Consider the following 20,375-nt stretch of genomic DNA (forward strand, 5'->3'; position numbering starts at 1 on the left):
TTTTGGATTGGAAGGAAAACACAAAGAGATAGGACAAAAATGGAGAAATAAAAGAAAGAGGTAGAATAAAAATGGAGAAATAAAGAAAAGAGGCAGAACAAAAATGGAAAAAAACAAAAAAACAAAACAAGAGTATGGGGCCTCTGGGTTTCGAACCTAGGCGCCTGCTGCGTCTGGAACTTATGTCAGGGTGTAAGGCACAACACCACGGTAATGTATTGTACAAGTGTAGGAAACTATTATATAATTATATCAAAAACAAATTTTTTTACTTTTTTTTTTTAAAAGGCATGGGGGGCACGTGACCCCACATGTCCAACATGGATCCGCCCCTGCTCAAGCCTTGCGGCCCTTGCCTTGGGGTCGGGTGTGCTAATAAGGTGGTAAAATATTGTTGCGAATTTTGGTTATTCAATTTTGAGTGTATCATTGTGGACCTCTATATCGTTAACCTTAGTAATCTCTTAAATAGATAACCAAAAGGCGATGTGGCAATCCCTTGAATGGATAGCCAAAACTTGTAACATCATCTTTTCAACTTATAAAAATCCAAAAAATGTGACATAGAAAATGATTTTTTAAAAATAGTTTTTATGATAATAAACTGATTTTTGAGAACTTTGATTTAAAAAAAAAAACCTTTTTCGAAAACAGTTATTGAAAAAAAAGTTTTTAATTAATAAAAAGAACAGTTTTTGAAACAAAAAGTTTTAATAAAAAATAGTTTTTGCAAAAAAATAAAAATTATTTTTATTAGTATTTTTCTTAGAAATACTGTATGTTGACAATGGAAAAGCGAGAATTTTTTTGTGAAATGATGGTGTACTTGATAGAGGAAATGTGGTTATTGGCAAAATGTTTCTAGTTTTGATTATCTAATGACCAAAATTTGATGAGTTGGTAAGAGCATCTACGATGTAATAATCAAAATTAGATAATCAAGAGTTGCCACATCACCTTTTGGTTATCCATTTAAGATATTGCTAAAGTTAACAATGTAGAGGTCCACAATGTAATAATCAAAATTGGATAATCAAAACTTACCACATCATCTTTTCAAACGACAAATTCTAAAAAATAAAAACACTGATAATAATTTGAATAGTTTTCTAAAAAATAATAATTAAAAAAAACAGATTAGTGAAAAACATTGTTTTTTTAAAATACTGTTTTTTCAAAAAGAAAACAATTTTTTTTAAAAACAATTTTTTTAAAGTTATTTTTGAAAATATTTTTGAGAGAGAGAGAGAGAGAGAGAGAGAGAGAGAGAGAGAGAGAGAGAGAGAGAGAGAGAGAGAGAGAGAGAGAGAGAGAAGGTTTTGTTCAATGATAGGTGTATTTGATTAAGAAAATGTGAGGACCATTAGATTTGATTATTGACAAAAAATTGTTAGTTTTGATTATTCAAAAGCCAAAATTTGATGAGTTGTTAAGAGGTTTGCTAAGTTTGATTATTACAATGTAAACACTTTTTTGAGCAAACAATGTTAACTTTAACAACCTTTTGGTTTTGATTATTACATTGCGGATGCTAAGTTTGATTATTCCAATGTGAGCTAGTATTTTTTAAGCAAATGTTACTAATTTTAGCAACCTTTTGATTTTAACAAAATCACCGTGGATTGTAAGAACAGATATCATTATCACACTTCAACTGATAAAAATACATTTTCTTGTCGACCCATATATAGGTAGAGACAGAGTTGTGCTCACACAAGCTAATTAATTTATTCACATACACTTCACTAAGATTACATACACAGTCGAGCACTATATTTAAACTTGTCTTACACTTCTTCCGTCCCAAAATTTTCGTCTGGTACGCAAAACGATGACTTAAAAATAATTCATTTTTGTTCAAGAAAAAAACATAGCTTTTTTCATAAATTAAGTGAACTTATTGATATCTGGTAATTTGTTGAAAGTTTTAAATTTGAATTTTTCTTGCGAAAATTGTATTATTTTTAAGTTCTCAATCGTTTTGCAGACCGGATAAATATTATGGGACGGAGTGGTAGTGATCTTTAATATTCACATAATTGGGTAAGAAGCTTTCTTAGCAATCCCACACAGGCCTTCCTTGGCAGCCACATCTCTTCTCATCTTCATATACCCATTCTCACCCCATCCGGTGCCCCACGAATTCTTAACCAACCAATACTTAGTCCCATCACTACTAGTCCCATATCCAACCGCGGTGACACCATGGTCCAGCATCGTGCCGCACGCTCCGTTGAAGACACCACTCGAGTAGAACTGGAAGTCGTATCCACCGGCGTCAATGGCAACCGATACCGGTTGGTTAGCCACGGCTTGAAGCAAGGCCTTCTCGTTGTTCTTTGGCACGTCTTCGTATCCGGTTATCTTGGCAGCAACAGGCTTGTTTAATTTCTTGCTTTTGCAAGTTCCGTCTTGTCCTACGTAAGGGTAATTGGCTTCTGTCATGAGACCTTTGTTTTGCTTGATGAATTCGAAGGCGTTATCCATATACCCACCTCTGCAACTTTGTCTTTTCCATTAACGTCACAGTCAACTAGCTCTTGCTCGGATAGAGATACTAGCTTACCGGTTTTGAGTTGGTTAACGCCTTCCACGGCTGTGTTTGTCTATTTTCTCGCTTGCAGTCGACGAATCGACTAAGAGTTGTTGCTTGTGTGTGTGCTGGGATGTGGGTGTTTGTGGTGGTGGAGTTTGGTTCATTACCGTATTTCAGAACTTCTCTGGAAGCAAACTTAATGAAGTGAATGGAGATGAAAGAAGAATAACAAAATGAACTTTATTATTCTTTGAGGTAGAAGTCGATCGACGATGAGAACACAATCTAACAGACAGTTACATTACAAGCTACTCCTAGAGCAAGAAATGTAAAGTACAGATAAAAATAGAAGTCTTTGGGCGATTGATTGGGGGTCTTACAATGAGGCCTAAAAAGGCTATTTATAGGAAAACAAAGATGTGTAAGAAATAACTTCTTAATTTCTCACTACTCTTCATTCTTCTAATTTGCTTCCAAGTGTCCAAATAACTTCTCTTCAACTTCAACTTCAAAGTGTGTAGGACGATGACAAGTGCCCTTTTAACTTCTAAATGTGTAAGAGCATGCCAAGTGTCCTGCACTCCATCAAAATACAAACAAAGAAACGAATAAAAACTAGTTATATTATTAATACAAAATAATAAAATAGGAAACATTCTCATTATTGCCACCTTTTGGTCGATCATCGACAGGCGGTAAAATATGGTGTAAACAATGCCCCCCTATTTACCTGAGTTAAGGATTAACTTTGGTAAATATTTCTCTTAGTTTTAAATCACATTTCTGTCAATATCAACCAGTGATAACTTTTTACGATGTAAATATTTATGCCCTCAACTCTCGAAGAGCTTTAGATAAATTTTACACCAATTTTTTCACTTTTCGACTGGTACAATAAAGCCTTTAAGGCTTAAAAACCACTATCGAAAGCCATGTGCTGGCTTATTAGATGCAATATTCCCTCTGACGAATTATGGGATAGTATTGCCTCGGTTGAAAATTCTTTGTTGATTTGTTTCCTTCAACTATAGGCCGGTATAAGCCATGATCGATTGTTAATTTCACCAATTGATTGCAATTAATGGATGGTCGATCTATTACGGATGGCAAAACCACTTGTTCAATCATGCATGCAAACACTCATGCATGCAAACACTGTCGTGCCCAAAATATGGATTTGCCATAATTAGCCATTTCTATTAGTCCTCGGCCGAAAGTCTTCTGCTAGCCAAAGATCAGTGGTGGGACAAGTGGCATAAAACCAATACTTGGTGTTTTTGACTAAAGCCAATATGAATGGCTTCGGAGAATCCATATCCCTCTTAACACATTGTTACTGTCGATCAACAATTCACAACCACAATTGGCTTGAACTCATACTCCATGAGCAAGTTTTCGATCACTATTCTTAACCCGTATAGATGGAGTGGAGGGATCATTTTCTATGTCGACCATTCATGGTCTAAATTAAAAACTCTAGTCGAATACTTTCATGACTTGATTTGCTTTGAGTTTCAAACTTTTGAGCCACTTCATTTTATAGTTGGCTTTTCTAAAAATGAATTTTTGCCCCCCAAGTTTATTGGCGGCAAGAAAAAGAAATCTAACAGGTGCCAACTTGCGATTACTAAATTGTTCAAACCACGGGCAGTATTGAATCGAAATAGGCATCGATTGACTTGTCGAATTTTTCTATCGATCATGTACAATTGCTTGACCGATTCCTAGACCTAAAATAATAGGTTGCCCCAAGCATAGGGCTGAGACCGATGCAGCACAATATCCGGTAAGTCTGGAGTCGAATCAACAGAGACGGTGAAGTGTGTTCTGTGAAAACTCGGGTTGTTATAATTTAAATGGGCTCTTAGGTAGCCACCTCTGGTCGTTTTGATTGAGAGATTAACTAAAACAAGAAATTGATTATACTTTTTTAGAAAATTAAAAGGAGGTACAGTCGAAGGGTTCTTAGCACTTGTAACCAGTCCGGGGATTAACCTGCTCTGTTTGGAGTTCTTAAAAACGTTTAATTTTAGATTGAAAAAGATACCCCGCGAGATGCGAGACCATATGGTCACCGTATATCCATGCGCAGCGAAGAATGAGTTTTGGACCCCCATTCATTCGTTCACATGGGCTCCGACGATGCCTGGGTTCGTCAGCGGGAAGTATTTTTTCAATCTAAAATTATCTTTTTCATTGTTTGAAAATAGGAGCAGTGTCCGAACTGGCCACGGTGTGCTAATCACCCCGCGACCCTACCTATACGACTACTCACTATGCATTGAACAAGAAATACAAGAAACCCTAATTTGAATCATGCTTCTAATACTGGCGAAAGAAAATAAACAAGAGATAACAACTAATTAAATATCAAAGAACAATTTTAATTAAGAACAAAAATTAAAACGAGTTACCTCAGTGCGAATAATTAAATAAACTTCAAATAACTTGAAAGGAAAAAAAACTCTCAAAGTCTAAAGCTGGTTGAAAAATATATTTCGAACCAAAGCCGCTGCCGCTTGTGAGCACTGCGCAGCCCAATTTTTCCTCTTCCTTTCCGTCAAAAGTTTCCACGGCAGCAGCCAGAAGAGGAAGTCTCTTTTCCTTTTTCACGCAGCATCCCCAGAAGTTAGTAGGTTAAAGTGATTATATAGGGATTGAAAACCTTAATTACACAAAGGCCCTTTAGACTTCAGAAAATAATAAATCAACCACTCAATTTTGAATGGTTTTGCATTTTAACCTCAAACTTCTTTAAAATCTTCTTTTTACCCAAAATCTTGGACAACGGGCTCGAACAACCTATTTCCGGCTGTTTGTTATTTCCGGTGGCCCCGTTCGTCGTCCTTCTTCCTGTAAAAAGTCACTGTAAAAAAAGAATGCTGCGGAAAGCCAAAAGTCTTGTGTCAGAGATCCCCCGTACCGCAGCCCCGTTCTTCTCCTTTTATATGAGATGAAGTGCCGACCTAATAACTCCTTCATGGGTGGACTAAAAAGTCTTGCAAAATCCTTTTTTTTCCAAACATGGCCCACTGCCGAGAAATTGGCTTCAGCCCATTCTTTTCCTAGGTCCAAGTCTTGGTCAAAATATAAAAAATATTATTGCTCTTTTGGGCCCATCAAGTATGCATCACTTCTGTATTTGTTTTGCTACCACTTTCAATTTCAAAACTAAGTGCGCAGTAAAAGCAAAACTAATAAGGCCCAATCCATAATCAATTCTGTTAGCTGCCCAGATCCAAGGCCGAACAGTTTCACATGCATCAATACAGGAAAAGCTAGTATTGATACCGCCCACGTTACGGCATCTTCTGAGCATCGCATGGGATTTGGCCACCCGACGTTCACAACTCAGCTTTGGCATCCTGGCAACGTATGAACCGATTTCGAAACCACTCATTCCAACCTTGGTGCTAAATCCGTCTTATTACCTGAGAAATTAATAAAAACACAAAACCAAAATAAAGTACGGTATCAAGTGGAACGTGGAATAAAACGCACATCTAACGCGCTAATTCACCCTACTTAGGCGCTCATATCTATGATATCACGCGCCTATCAGCTATACAAGAGTGTCATTATCAACTTCTTAAGACAAGCTAGCAAGTAGAACTACCAAGCCAATAACAGATATCACTATGGTAGGCAACACACCTCAACTCAATTATCCAACAAATAATCACAACAAGTGCTAAATCGCATGCGAAATGAAAATTTTTCAATTTTTTTTTTTTTGAATTTTAACACTCTAAGAATGAAAAACTTACCAAAGTAATCCCTCCCCCCAACTTAAACCATTCGATGTCCTCATTGAATACAAAAGAATAAAAATATAGGACATAAAAGAAAAAGAAGGGAAAGGTATTACCTCGGAATGAAGAACTACACAAGAAATAACATAGTGGGAAGAAGACCCCCCAACTTGAACGAAGCATCCTGCAATATTAATCCTCACAAAAAAAAAAGATAAAATAAAATAAAAGTAACTAATCTAAGAAAGAGAAAAGAAAAAAAAACTATACAAAAAAGTTAATGACATTCACTCCCATCACATGAAATCCGACCATTCATCACACTACGAAGAGCAATCAAAATCAACATCTCAACCTACTTCAAGCACTCCGTTAAAAATTGTATGCGACCATGCCACAAAACCAAATACTTAGAATATCTTAATGGCCTTAGCTGCGTTTGAAATTTAAATTCCACCAATTGCATATTCCGAACCAAATTAATTTTCAAGTTGTTGATGAGTGTCAGAAAAAATGAATGGTAAACCATATTAAAATTATCAACACCAAGAAAGTCAATTTGTTCTAACGTGATAATCTCTTGCAATGGTGGATGCTCAATAGGAGTGATGACATCAATATCTATGGTTGCGGGTATTTGATCATCAAGAACAAGTGGACTTTGCACAATTATTGGCAATGACTTCTGAGGAGTCGCATCATGAAAATCCATCTCAAGTGTACTAGAATGCTGTTGCACTTCAGGTGAACTAACTATTTCGTTAGTTACAAGTGACTCTGTTGTTTCATCTTTCAATACACAAGAATTAATCACTTGAAAATTTTCAACTTGATTGCAAGAAAGAGAATCAGCTAATTGATCAAAATAAGGTGGCTCTATTTCTTCTTTTTCCCTCCTATCAGAACTAGTATCCTCAAAACTTTTAGTCAACTCATAAAATTGGAGCTTTTGGGTTAATTCATCTAAGAAATTCCAAGCGTCTTCAAGGGTTTTATCCAAGAATTCGTCAGTGGACCTAAAATCCACCTCGCATGGCTTAAGGTTTAAACCACGGCAAAAGATAACTAGAAGACTGCCAAGCTCATAATTAAAACTAGAACAAGAGAATACAACAAATTTAAATCGCTCCCAACACTGTGACAAAGACTCATCATCATGTTGAGAGAAATCTGATAGTTCTTGTAAAAGCATATGAGTCTCATATGAGGGATTGAAATGATTGAAAAATTGTATTACAATCTCACCCCATGTCAATCTTGGACTCAAAAAATTAAACCAATCTAAATCACTATCACGCAAAGATGCTGAAAATACATGTAAGAGAGCCACTTCATCTCTACCAAAAGCTTTCTCAAGATCATGAATATGTGAAAAATAATTTTCTGAGGCCAAACCATAAAATATTGGAAGTGACACTGAACAATCAAATTGGTTTGCATAACCTCCATACCACCTTGCAAAATGGGCCATTTTTTTCTTCTTTTCAACAATAATAAAAAAAAAATAATGAACTAAAAAGAAAGCAAATAAAAAATAATAATAATAATAACTACCCGAATTCTTAACACACGTTACCGTCCCCGGCAACGACGCCAAAAATGCTTGACCGATTCCTAGACCTAAAATAATGGGTTGCCCCAAGCGTAGGGCTGAGACCGATGCAGCACAATATCCGGTAAGTCCGGAGTCGAATCAACAGAGACGGTGAAGTGTGTGCTGTGAAAACTCGGGTTGTTATAATTTAAATGGGCTCTTAGATAGCCACCCCTGGTCGTTTTGATTGAGAGATTAATTAAAACAAGAAATTGATTATACTTTTTTAGAAAATTAAAAGGAGGTACAGTCGAAGGGTTCTTAGCACTTGTAACCAGTCCGTATTAACCTGCTCTGTTTGGAGTTCTTAAAAACGTTTAATTTTAGATTGAAAAAGATATCTCGCAAGATGCGAGACCATATGATCACCGTATATCCATGCGCAGCGAAGAATGAGTTTTGGACCCCCATTTCCTCGTTCACATAGGCTCCGACGATGCCTGGGTTCGTCAGCGGGAAGTATTTTTTCAATCTAAAATTATCTTTTTCATTGTTTGAAAATAGGAGCAGTGCCCGAACTGGCCACGGTGTGCTAATCACCCCGCGACCCTACCTATACGACTACTCACTATGCATTGAACAAGAAATACAAGAAACCTTAATTTGAATCATGCTTCTAATACTGGCGAAAGAAAATAAACAAGAAATAACAACTAATTAAATATCAAAGAACAACTTTAATTAAGAACAAAAATTAAAACGAATTACCTCAGTGCGAATAATTAAATAAACTTCAAATAACTTGAAAGGAAAAAGAACTCTCAAAGTCTAAAGCTGGTTGAAAAATATATTCCGAACCAAAGCCGCTGCCGCTTGTGAGCACTGCGCAGCCCAATTTTTTCTCTTCCTTTCCGTCAAAAGTTTCCACGGCAGCAGCCAGAGGAGGAAGTCTCTTTTCCTTTTTCACGCAGCGTCCCCAGAAGTCAGTAGGTTAAAGTGATTACATAGGGATTGAAAACCTTAATTACACAAAGGCCCTTTAGACTTCAAAAAATAATAAATCAACCACTCAATTTTGAATGGTTTCGCATTTTAACCTCAAACTTTTTTAAAATCTTCTTTTTACCCAAAGTCTTGGACAACGGGCTCGAACAACCTATAAATAACAAAAGAACAAAATAAAAATCAATTAATCAAAATAAATGACTAACAAATGTAGTTTGGAGTGCCAAAATATGTATATTTTAGCACTTATCAACAATATATAGTTATATACTGATCCTGTTGGCAATAGGCATACTATTAGGCATCAATGGGCATATAATAATAATATGCCTGTTTGAATCAGGTCTTTTCAAGTCAATAGTGATTGGCAGTTACCTTATCAACATAGGCACCCAACTGCCTCATAAAAAATTTCTACGGCCTCATCAAAATTTTCTGTCGAGGTTAATCTGGGTGATAATAAGGCCATGATAATGTAGCAGTGGTTGGTCTATAACAATGCAATTTTGTCGATGACCAACTAGAATTGTTCTGAATATTAGCCAACGAATGGCTTTCTTTGCCCGAATAAATTATCAAACCCGGCAAGGCTTTTCTGTCGAATCATACTTGACTCCCTTCGAGGTTCAACACCAAAGCCATTTACTTTACATAATTTGGCTTTCTAAAGATGAGTTTGCCCCCATGCAAACTCGATATCAATCGAGGCTATCTCTCATTTATGATTGGGCCAATAACTTCTTTTCATCCTTAGTGAAATCTGGATGAAAGCTTCTCGTGTATAGATCCACAAATTATAAATGGCCTCTGTCCATTTCAAGGGCTTCCAGTTATACTTGATCTTTATCTCCCATCGAGATAGAACCCTATTTTTACCGCCTATGGAAAGGCGAAATCCAAATATGACTGGGTTTTGTTTAATGCCACCTTTCAAAAGGCAAGGTGTTCTTCGACGGGTTTCAACAAATAAACTTTTGTCCAACAAAACCATTACCAATGGCCAAAAAATGGCAAGCAATAAATCGTTCAAACCTTCCATTTAAGGCTAAAATTTTCCATTAAACTGGCTTCCATTCTGTCGATTGTTTTTTTTTTTAGAATGATCTATGAATTGCTCAAGCCTTGCAAGGCTTTTGTGAACCATTTCTGTCGAAATCCAAAAGTTGGCCAATGAGTGGCCGTTATTCCATTTTCGTAAATTGTACATTCAAGCCTTACGTGCAAGGCTTTCATTTCCACATTTGATTTTTGCCATCACTTCCAATTTAGTGATGGTGCGGACAAAACTATGGCCAATTTGGCCACTTATATTTGCCCAAAATTGTAGAAAAACAATGAACACTATCTACATATCTTAACCATAACTGGGCATATTTCAACCAAAACCAATACGGATACCAATATAGATGGCTTTTGAAAATTAAATCTATACCTCTCACGAACACTTTTGATCAACAATTGAACAAATAGTTTTGGGGCCCTTGTGGTTGATGTGTAGTGTACCATGGGAGGCACATATTGACTTTGATTAGTACCAAATCCAGGCGGTGCTTTGAAACCAATGGGAATATTTTCATTTTGGCCATTACCATATTGACTTCCAATTCCATTACTTCCACTAGTATTTGGAACTGGTTGATAAAAATCCGTTGCCTTGTTGGGTTAGGCCAAGGTTGACTGGACCCTAATGGAATTCGATTCGCTCCATCCAAAGGTTCAAAAGTAGGATTAGTATATACCTGTTGAGGATGCCCCCCAGGCATATCTGAAGTTTCTGGAGTTCTCCTGTCGTTAGGCAAACCATTGGAAGAAGGAATTTCTCATTTTCCTGGTGCAATCAACCTTCGTAATAGAGTCGAAAATTCTTGGGCTAAATCATCTTGTGGATTTGCCACAACGTAAGTCAAAACTTGAATCAATTTCCTGACCTCGTGTGCGAATTACTTCCAAATTAGTAAGAGCCTTCCTTCTAGCGCCAAAATTGTTTGTCTATTTTCTCGCTTGCAGTCGACGAATCGACTAAGAGTTGTTGTTTGTGTGTGTGCTGGGATGTGGGTGTTTGTGGTGATGGAGTTTGATTCCTTGTCGTATTTCAGGACTTCTCTAGAAGCAAACTTAATGAAGTGAATGGAGATGAAAGAAGAATAACAAAATGGACTTTATTATTCTTCGAGGTAGAAGTCGATTGACGATGAGAATACAATCGAACAGACAGTTACGTTACAAGCTACTCCTAGAGCAAGAAATGTAAAGTACAGATAAAAGTAGAAGCCTTTGGGCGATTGATTGGGGGTCTTACAATGAGGCCTAAAAATGCTATTTATAGAAAAACAAAGATGTGTAGGAAATAACTTCTTAACTTCTCACTACTCTTCATTCTTCTAATGTCCAAATAACTTTCCTTCAACTTCAAAGTGTGTAGGACGATGACAAGTGTCCTTTTAACTTCTAAATGTGTAGAAATATGCCAAGTGTCCTGCACTCCATCAAAATACAAACAAAGAAACGAATAAAAACTAGTTATATTATTAATACGAAATAATAAAATAGGAAACATTCTCATTATTGCCACCTTTTGGTCGATCATCGACAGACGGTAAAATATGGTGTAAACAGGCTGCTACTGCTGAAAACGCCCAACAACTTCCTGTATAAAATATTGTAACGGTAATTAATGTAAAACAATTTTATGTTATGGGAATTCGGTGGGCCAGTAATTAGTATTATGTAGAGAGAATGACTTGGCTCTCATGGGTAAACATGGGCGAGGGAAGAGGACCATATTGGGGTCACATCACTTGACCCGGCTAACATAAATAGTTACCACTTTTACTAGAATTTGACACCATATTTGACACCACATGTATCAAAAAACATCTCAATAATTAAGTTTGAAAACAATTTTTTGTCCCTTATTATTGCCAAACTCGATCAAATTCTTGACATCTCTAGGTATTTGACCCCACTACGAACAAACCATGGTTCCGCCCTTGAGGATGACTCAATGTTCTCGAGGTCCTTATACAATACCATTACTGTAGAAACTTTATGTCCATCTCAAAACCAATTGGCAATGAGTGGAGAGGTCCCAGATGTTATTAAGTGATCACCCATTCCACCCCCAAGCAATGTGGGATTCATTTTCTTAACAATTACCAGTTTATCTTATTCTAACTTAATTAATCTTAATTTCGCTCGACGTATCATGTAACGAACTTAAGACGTGTTTAGCAGGTTTAATTTTATGGTCCTTAGTCAGAACGAGTATTTGTTTCGTTTTGGTATTTTAATGATGATGTTTTCCTCGATGGTCTTAATTTGGACAAGAATGTGTGGTATTCATCCTTAAACATTGGGGCCCATACGCAAGGAAAGTACATACAGTATTTATTTTGCTGGCCCTTTGAATAACAAAGTTTTCTAAGCCTTTGGAGTTTATGGACATATATCATATAAATTTATGCAGAGCCTTCAAAGAAGAAGGATTTCTTCCCGGATGTACCCTTCAACAAGATTAAAACAAAACGTAAAAGTTTGAGGTCTCGAAAAAAATTAAAGCTTAGACTAGTGTGTGATTTAATTTTCTTTTGATATATCAGGTTCGACTATGGAGTTGTTTCATATATATACAGACACACAAACACTAAATGATGCTAATCTATATTTGATGCTTACCACATATGCCTTGTTTCTTGACAGGAGTAACAACGCCTTTCTCCTGCCAATCCATAGCAGACGACACAACAGTTACATTTGCGTACCGAAAATGTGCTTGTTCTAAGCCAGACTTCACTTTACTAGGTGATTTCCTCTTGTAACCATTACGAGAAGCCCGGAACTCCTCGTTGGTCAGGTCAGCAAATTGGTTCACACTCAGCTTGTATCCTTTGTCCACACCGGAGTTAAACGTGTCAATACGGTCCACATTGTCCTTGAATATCTTAAACTGGATGCCCTTCTCTTGCTCATCCTCGTAAATCCGTCCGTGGTGAGACATCCATTGCTGGTGCCTTTCTAGCATGGAGTATTCCTCATTGATAAGGCGAGAGGAAGCTACTACTAATTGAGAGGCTAAAATTCCAAAGACAAAAGACCAAGAAGGACATGGTAGAAGCCATGGTGCTAATAAGTTGCACCTCAGCTGGGAATATTGTGGAAGTTGATATGTTAGTGGGTCGTTGCATGGCTGAGGTTTTATAGTCCAAGATTCCCGTAAACATTCGTTATCTAAAATAGATCAATTTTTGGGGTCACCTCACCTCCTGTGTAAGAATAGAAAAAAACTACGGGAAGGGCTGTAGGAATTATCCCGGGGTGTGGACAAACTAGTCTAGGACACCCTGCGTTACCAAAACCTAGACATCTACATCATACGTGCCTTGCAAAATGTTCTGATTTAGACCTACACAAGTGCAATAAAATCCGTCCATCATTTATTTGGATTTCCATTGCATGAGTGGCTGTGGTTCTAAGCAGGAGTGGGAGACACAAACGGACGGGCCATTACTGTACTTGTATTGTAACTTCTTTTTTCACATGGGTCCGCCACGGAAAATTATTGGGTGGTCTTGCGCACCACGGCACCGCCATATGTATCCCCAACACCAATCTCCTCCACATATTCACGTAGGATTCTAGATTAAGTATATGAATCCCTCATGAATTTGTGGTGGAGAGTAGTGTTGGGGTCCGTCCCTCTGAACAATTACTCGTCGACCACAGGTAGATGGTACAAATTTCAACCTTCATCATTATGTATATTGTTCTCCGAGGCATTTTTTTGCTGACAAAAGTTATTTTTGATAACCCGGGTTTTTGCTTGCGTGTAACTCGACTAATCCTGCAGGACTAATTTCAGCGCCCACTTGCGGGTGTCCCAAGTAAAGTCAACAGCAAAATTCTGCACGGACTAGCCCCAACGGAGTTAATAATAAACACAAGCATAGAAATTAAGATATATTTAGGGAATTGATTTTCACATTCCACTTTTTTATATCCATACTCTTTTCTTTGTATTTTAGAAAAAAAAAACCCTATACTTTCAACACTAAAAAAATAAAAAAAGGAGTGTGAATATCAAAAAGAGTATCAATTCCCCATATTTATGATGGATTTCGTAATTTCAGAATTGAGATTTTATTATGCACTCCAGCAAAGACTTTAGTTTCAAATGTATGCTTTGCTGTTTTCAATATTGAAGAGTGAGAAAAAAAGTTAAGAGGGATGAAATATCTGAGGTACTTGTTGGAACATGTAAAAGGTATATGAAAACCTGTTAAACTTGTGACGCTATCTAATGTTCGACGGGTGTGTTGGAGATGCTCTAAGATACACCGCAAAGAGTGACAAAGCTACATGCAGGATCATACATATAAGGAATCTTTGAGCTCCGTATATAAAACTTAAAAGGAATAAGTTGCTGAAATTTTAGCGAAACGATAAATTGGAAATATATAAGGATTAAGAGCTTAATTTTAATTAGATGCGTATGTGCACAATTATACTTGAGCTAGAATCGCAAAAACTATATATGCCATGAGGGGAAAATATTTTCTCATACAAGAATCTAAAACTGGTAAGAGAAAAGATTCGAAGTTACAGAAGAAATCGGAGGGTATGGTACGTCAATATAATTGTCAATGTCAAGGATAGAAGCACGCAAGTCCATCTCTGCCTTTTAAGTGTGGAGCAGGGCTTAATTTGTCCCACTACTTCTCTGAAGGGCGGACCCGGCGTAATGGTAAAATTGCTCAATCGTAACTTGAAGGTCACGGGCCGGTTTAAGTCGCAGAAACAACTTCTCTGTTTGCAGGGGTAAGGCTGAGTATATCAATCCTTTCTAAAACCCCGCAAAGGCGGGAGTCTCGTGCACTAGATTTGCCCTTTTATCCGTAGGGATTAGTACTTTGATACACGCTTAGTTCATTGTTAGTAACAACAAGTCTACAACCACAAACAAAAATTCATGCAAACACTTACACACACTCACTCATAAAGCACGAGGGGCCCACACACACACACTACACATCTTCTGTATGCGTGGGGTCCACATGTGTGTGAGAGTGTTTGTGTTTCGAGATTTTTTGTATTCCTTGTGCTCGCTAGCCAATTGAGGCTAGCGCCTAAAGGCCTCTAATTTTGTGAGGCCTCACTTTCGTACATATATGCATGTAAGGTGCTAGTTTTGACTTTTCAAAAACTATTTCAATTGATAAAATATCATCATTCAGGTAAAATACCTCCTAAGAAAATATCTTTTTGTCATGCTTGATTGTTCCATAAGATTCATCTCGCGCGTGTATCTAAGAAATAGGCTTTTTGACTTTTTTGGTCTCCAAAGTATTTTCGCTGTGCCACTTTGGTCCCCAATATTCCAATTGCTAACATTGCATCCCCAAAGTATCAATTTTGTATTTAAATGGTCTCTACGGCTCACGCCGTTCATTCCCTCCGTCAAAACCAAGGGCAAAGTTGGTATTTCACCTCAAAACGGTGTCGTTTGGTTGGAAACGGCTTTTTGACTTTTTTGGTCCCCAAAGTATTTCCGCCATGCCAATTTGGTCCCCAAAATATTTTCGTCATGCCAATTTGGTCCCCAATATTCAAATTGCCAACATTTCATCTCCAAAGTATCAATTTTGTGTTTAAATGCTCCCTGCGGCTCACGCCGTTCTTTCCCCCCGTCAATTTAGTCCTCTGGGTTCTGAGGTTTTGGTTTTTATGACCTTCTAGAATAAAATGATCAGAAAATTAAAATTTCTCACCGGTTCAAACGGGTTGAAAATTGAAACACTTGATTTTTTGAGGTTGTTTATATATTAAAAAATATGGTAAAAAAAATTAAGTGTTCAAATTTTCAATCTGTTTGAACTTGTGCGAAGATCTTAATTTTTTGATCATTTTATCCTAAAGAGTCATAATTATTTTTTTGACTTTAAAGTTTTCAATGAGAACCCTAAGAGAATTATGAATAAGAAAAATCTATGTTTCCAACAAAACGATACCGTTTTGAGGTAAAATACCAACCTTGCCCTTGATTTTGACGGAGGGAAAGAACGGCGTGAGCCGCAGGGAGCATTTAAACACAAAATTGATACTTTGGAGATGCAATGTTGGCAATTGAAATATTGGGGACCAAATTGGCATGACGGAAATACTTTGGGGACCAAAAAAGCCGTTTCCAACCTAACGACACCGTTTTGAGGTGAAATACCAACTTTGCCCTTGGTTTTGACGGAGGGAATGAACGGCGTGAGCCGTAGGGACCATTTAAATACAAAATTGATACTTTGGGGATGCAATGTTAGCAATTGAAATATTGGGGACCAAAGTGGCACAGCGAAAATACTTTGGGAACCAAAAAGGTCAAAAAGCCCTAAGAAATAAGGTTTTCAAATGCAAAACAAAATATATTAGACTAGAATGTTTGATAACATGCAATACTTCAATTTCTGAAGGCCTCACACTCATGTTCGCCTTAGGCCTTTAATGAGGTTTGCTTGACGATTTCTTAATCCTAAATTAATAGGTTGTCCCAAGCGTAGGGCGGAGACCGTCGTAGTACAATATCCGGTAAGTCCGGAGTCGAATCTACAAAGACGGTGATGTGTGCTGATTAGAAATTCGGGTTGTCAAAATTTAAACGGGCTCTTAGGTAGCCACCCCTTGTCGGTTGTTTGAGATTAACTAAAACCTAAAAATTGATTGGTATTTTTCAAATAATAAAAAGAAAGGCACGGTCGTAGAGTTCATAACATTCGCAACAAGTCCGGATTAACCTGTTCCATTTGGTTTTCTTTAAAACGTTCCACTTTGGATTGAAAAAGATACCCCACAAGATGCGAGACCAGATGGTCGCCATTCACCCATCCGCAACGGAGAATGAGTTTTGGACCCCCATTCCCCTGTTCACATGGGCTCCGACAATGCCCGGGTTCGTCTGCGGGAAGTATTTTTTCAATCTAAAATTATCTTTTTCATTGTTTGAAAATAAGTGCAGTGTCCAGACCAGACTCTATCCATACGACTACTCACTAATCATTGCGCAAGAAACGAAAGAAACCCTAATTTGAAACATGCTTTTGAATACAAAATAAACAAAGAAATAAATTAATAAACAAGTATCAACGAACAACTTTAATGAAGAACAAAAATTAATACGAATTATTAGAATGCAAATAATTGAACAAAACTTCAAATAACATGAATTAAATAAAACTCGGAAGAAAACTGTACGATATTGGAACCTAAAAAGTCGGCTCGGCAGCCCCCGTTCCTTCTGCGTTCAAATCAGATTCCTTTTTTTCCACGCCCAGGAAACCGTCCCAAAAGCTGCCGAAAATAATGTTCCGAAGGAGTCCCCCGATATGCGCAGCTCCCCTCTTTTTTATATCCTTCTGTAGCCATTAAAAAATTACTAACCCTCGTGGGCCGTGGCTTAGGCCTAATTCCTTTCTCTTTTTGTAATAGTGGCCCAGCCTTGTACCACTTGAAAAGCCCTTTTTCTTATTTTTCTTTTTCAGCCGTACTCCATATTAAGTTTGGCCCACCATTAAGTCATCAACTAATAAACATTAGGCCCAATCAATGCAATTGCAATTCATTTTCCCCAGTGATGCCCGTGGACTAACTCTTGACTCCATATAACCTTCCAATGGTCCGCTTCGAACACCATTTAATATTCTTAACTTTGTGCTTGTTTTATCAAATCTTCCAGATACCTACAATACAAGAATAAAAGCATAAAACTTCAAATAATAATATAAATGAGACTTAACAAAGATAAATTAGGGGGCGTTAATGTAAACATTTACGCGCCTATCAAGGTTGGGCCACCCCTTGTCAGAAAGGTACGTAGTTCAATAGCTAAGTCAGGAATCAGAAGACCTCTCAAAGATTTGGATGATCGAACTCAACTACTCAAGGAATTGAGAATGGAAGTAAGAGAAATCATGTTTCACTTCACTAAACCCATAGGTTCAACTCCTAGTTTCATGCTACCAATTAATTCTTGAACGTACGCGTTGGATAAGTCCATACAGCCTTGTTCCAACATTAGTTGCTCCTTAATTAGTAGATGGTGAAATTAATCTCTTGAATTGGAAAGTATATTGGGTCAGATACCTAGTCATAAAAAAATCACAGTTTACATTTTTGCCAGTCACAATATGCCCCTCCACTATGATGAATTCGAAATGTAAAAGCAACCTATGAAAATAAAGAGCCATATATAATTTTCAAATACGAAAAGAATCTAAAGAAATACCTTGATGATGAAATGATTTCATTGTCAAAGGCCCACCCCATCATCATCAACAGATTAAACTCCTGAATCCTGATGGAGTGATAGTTACTAATTGCCATAGTATAATATTATTAGATATGAAACAAAACAATAGCAAGAGATTCAACAAGATTCCCCTACCAGGAGGTATGATAGAATTTTCTGCTCAGCAAATTTGGACTGAGATCTTGAGAAGATTCCATTAAGAATCCGTGCGAGCAAGCAAGCAAGCTAGCTTAGTTTAGGAGCGAAATCCGTGCGAGCGAGCAAGCAAGCTAGCTTAGTTTAGGTGCTTTCGCTTCCAATATACTTCATAATCCATCACTTTTAACCAAGCTAATTTCTCTACGTAAACTAGATAGCTTAGTTTAGGTGCTTTCGCTTTCACTAGTGAAATTCACTTCCAGTACTTCAAAATCCATCACTTTCAACCAAGCGAATTTCTCTACGTAAACTAGCTAGCCAGTAGCCAATCAGAACCAATAGCTGAGTTTTCTAAAACATACTGACAGCAGAAAAAGTAGTCCAAACTTTGGGGGTCTAGTTTAAGAGTAATTATTCACCGGTAATCAATAGCTGAGCTTTCTCCACCACACGTTTTCTGTGAGATTTAGGCTATGTTTGGAACGCAGGGAAAGGAAAGGAAAAGAAAGGAAAATTAAAAAAAATTCCCTTCTATGGTTTGGTTAGAAGAAAAATAGGGAAGGAAATAAGAATTTTAAGTGTAGTGAATAGTAAATTTTCTCTCCCATTTTCCTCTAATTTTCCTTCTCTTTTATTTTCCTTTCTTTTCCTTTTCTTTCCGTGAGTTCCAAACAGATTACAGACTTAATTCTGTGTCCCGCAGAAATATGTGGTAGATAAGGGTGCATAACGGTACCCCAAGATTCCACAGTTTTCACACAATAATTTTTCAGGAAGCCCAAAGCAAAGATTAAAGATGGGCCTTTTTTATGACACTATCCATCTCAAGCCCGTGACTTTTTTGGTAATAGATAGACACGGTCTCCATAGCATTGCTCTTTATCAGTAGCTACTGATCGATTATGACATTATTTGTTGTCCCAACAATTTACGAATAGAGAGCTAGATATATACTGTAGTAACAAAGGCCGGCTCTATATATTTGGAGCCCCTACGCGAACAGACAATACGGGGTCTTTTTTTTTAATCGAATTCAAAAAAGAAAAGAAAAGAAAATTAAGAATGAAAAAAATATATATACAATTTATACGGAGTATTTGTGTAAAAGCAGGAGCGTTATATGCAAAAGTTACTGTAGGGGCAAGTTTCGAATCCACAACCTTTCACACTCACATAAAGGCCAAAGTTTCTACCGCGGGTACAACTAGGAGGACATACCAAATTGTGGGTGATTTTGTATCTATAAATTAGTCCTGACTTCGGGGTTCGGCTCAAAAAATAGGGGCTCTAGGCGGCAGCTTCTCGTTCCTTGTTCTAGGGTTGGCCCGGGCTTGGCCCGCTAATAAGGTTGTAAAGAATTGCGGTTGTAGGCTCTCTGTTTGTTTTGACGTAAAAATTTTTACAATGTAAAATGATTTTGGAACAAATAATTTAAATGTAAAGTATTTTCCGTTGTTTGCTTCACAAATAAATATCCTACTATAACACATAACAGGAAAATATGATAATAAAGAATAAGGGAGGAAGGAAAAAATAGTCAATGATCTCCGCCTATACATTTCACATGTATGTATTATATTTCCAAAAGAGAAGATCATGGTCATGGATACAACCAGGAGCTCTAGGCTGTAGATTAATTGCCATATTTTCCTCTCCCTTTCTCTCTCTCTCTCTCTCTCTCTAGAGGTTAATTTCAGGAGTGTATGAGTAGAGAAAGCGAGAGAGAAGGCTGACGTCTAAAGAGATAAAAATGACTTACAGGTAATTTGAGAGAAAAGCATTTTCAGTCATATAAGGTAAAATATTTTACACTATTTTTGCCCAACCAAACGACGGAAAACGAGTAAAAAAATTTACTGGAAAACATTTTACATCAAAACAAACGGAGCCGTAGTGTAGCAATTAATGGTAATATTACCCATTCAAGCTAGTAATTAAGTTATACACCACAACTTTGGATATTTTTCAAAATACTTGTGTAAAATTCATAATTTTTTACTTTTTAAATTCCTCTTGTCAAGACGAAGCCATATCACATAAGAGTTTGGCATAAAACTAACAAATGCGAAAAAAAATTAATTAGAGCCAGAATGATGAGATGACAAGAGCCAGAACCCATAT

At 37.1% G+C, this 20,375-nt stretch overlaps 1 pseudogene; it reads right to left on the minus strand.

The window, feature by feature from the left end:
* Positions 1 to 1,975: 1,975 nt before the first annotated feature.
* On the minus strand, positions 1,976 to 13,018 carry LOC131312824 (senescence-specific cysteine protease SAG12-like; annotated as a pseudogene).
* Positions 13,019 to 20,375: the final 7,357 nt, after the last annotated feature.

This window comes from Rhododendron vialii, chromosome 13a, assembly GCF_030253575.1.
Source record: "Rhododendron vialii isolate Sample 1 chromosome 13a, ASM3025357v1".
NCBI classification, from domain to species: Eukaryota; Viridiplantae; Streptophyta; class Magnoliopsida; order Ericales; family Ericaceae; genus Rhododendron; species Rhododendron vialii.